The sequence below is a fragment of the Salvelinus alpinus genome, chromosome 6 (assembly GCF_045679555.1).
Source record: "Salvelinus alpinus chromosome 6, SLU_Salpinus.1, whole genome shotgun sequence".
Classification (NCBI taxonomy): Eukaryota; Metazoa; Chordata; class Actinopteri; order Salmoniformes; family Salmonidae; genus Salvelinus; species Salvelinus alpinus.
In genome coordinates this window covers 80,346,463-80,348,843 of record NC_092091.1, presented here as the reverse complement: position 1 = coordinate 80,348,843, position 2,381 = coordinate 80,346,463, and positions in this window count along the sequence as shown.

Genomic DNA, 2,381 nt, shown 5'->3' with positions numbered 1-2,381 from the left:
ATATTTAGCAGATGTTATTGGTCACATATACATATTTAGCAGATGTTATTGGTCACATATACATATTTAGCAGATGTTATTGGTCACGTACACATATTTAGCAGATGTTATTGGTCACATACACATATTTAACAGATGTTATTGGTCACGTACACATATTTAGCAGATGTTATTGGTCACATACACATATTTAACAGATGTTATTGGTCACATATACATATTTAGCAGATGTTATTGGTCACATATACATATTTAGCAGATGTTATTGGTCACATATACATATTTAGCAGATGTTATTGGTCACATATACATATTTAGCAGATGTTATTGGTCACATATACATATTTAGCAGATGTTATTGGTCACATATACATATTTAGCAGATGTTATTGGTCACGTACACATATTTAGCAGATGTTATTGGTCACATATACATATTTAGCAGATGTTATTGGTCACATATACATATTTAGCAGATGTTATTGGTCACATATACATATTTAGCAGATGTTATTGGTCACATACACATATTTAGCAGATGTTATTGGTCACATATACATATTTAGCAGATGTTATTGGTCACATATACATATTTAGCAGATGTTATTGGTCACATATACATATTTAGCAGATGTTATTGGTCACATATACATATTTAGCAGATGTTATTGGTCACATACACATATTTAGCAGATGTTATTGGTCACGTACACATATTTAGCAGATGTTATTGGTCACATATACATATTTAGCAGATGTTATTGGTCACATATACATATTTAGCAGATGTTATTGGTCACATATACATATTTAGCAGATGTTATTGGTCACATATACATATTTAGCAGATGTTATTGGTCACATACACATATTTAGCAGATGTTATTGGTCACATACACATATTTAGCAGATGTTATTGGTCACATACACATATTTAGCAGATGTTATTGGTCACGTACACATATTTAGCAGATGTTATTGGTCACATATACATATTTAGCAGATGTTATTGGTCACATATACATATTTAGCAGATGTTATTGGTCACGTACACATATTTAGCAGATGTTATTGGTCACATACACATATTTAACAGATGTTATTGGTCACGTACACATATTTAGCAGATGTTATTGGTCACGTACACATATTTAGCAGATGTTATTGCAGGTGTAGCGAAATGCTTGTGTTCCGAGCTCCAACAGTGCAGTAGTATCTAACATTTCACAACATACACAAATTAGGACGAGCAATGTCAGTGTGGCATTCACTAAAATGCTTAAGCAATAAGGCCCGAGGGGGTGTGGTATATGGCCAATATACCACGGCTAAGGGCTGTTCTTAGCCATGACGCAAAGCGGAGTGCCTGGACACAGCCCTTAGCCGTGGTATATTGGCCATATACCAGAAACCCCAAGGCGCCTTATTGCTATTATAAACTGGTTAACAATGTAATTATAGCAGGAAAAACAAATGTATACACGTGGTATACGGTCTGATATACCATGGCTGTCAGCCAATCAGTATTCAGTGTTCAAACCACCCAGTTTATAAAGTAGAATAGAGTACAGTATATACAGTACATATGAGTAAAGCAGTATGTAAACATTATTAAAGTGACCAGTGTTTCCATGTCTATGTATACAGGGCAGCAGCCTCTAAGGTGCAGGGTTAAGTAACTGGCTGGTAGCCGGCATTATTAAAGTGATGTTTATTGTGATGGTTGTGATGGTTATTTAACAATCTGATGGCCTTGATAAAGAGGCTGTTTTTCAGTCTCTCGGTCCCAGCTTTGATGCACCTGTACTGACCTCTCCTTCTGGATGATAGCACAGTGAACAGGCCGTGGCTCAGGTTGTTGATGTCTTTGATGATCTTTTTGGCCTTCCTGTGACATCGGGTGCTGTAGGTGTCCTGGAGGACAGGCAGTGTCCCCCTGGTGATGCGTTGGGCAGACCGCTTCACCCTCTGGAGAGTCCTGTGGTTGCAGGGCGGTGCGGTTGTCGTACCAGGCGGTGATACAGCCTGACAGGATGCTCTCAATGGTGCATCTGTAAACGTTTGTGAGGGTCTTAGGGGCCAAGTCAAATTTCTTCAGCCTCCTGATGTTGAAGAGGAACTGTTGCGCCTTCTTCACCACACTGTCTGTGTGGATGGACCATTTCAGATTGTCAGCGATGTGTACGCCGAGGAACTTTAAGCTTTCCACCTTCTCCGCTGCCGCCCCATTGACGTGGATAGGGGGGTGCTCCCTCTGCTATTTCCTGAAGTCCACGATCAGCTCCCTCGTGTTGTTGAGGGAGAGGTTATTTTCCTTCACTCCGCCAGGGCCCTCACCTCCTCCCTGTAGGCTGTCTCGTCATTGTTGGTAATCAGGCCTA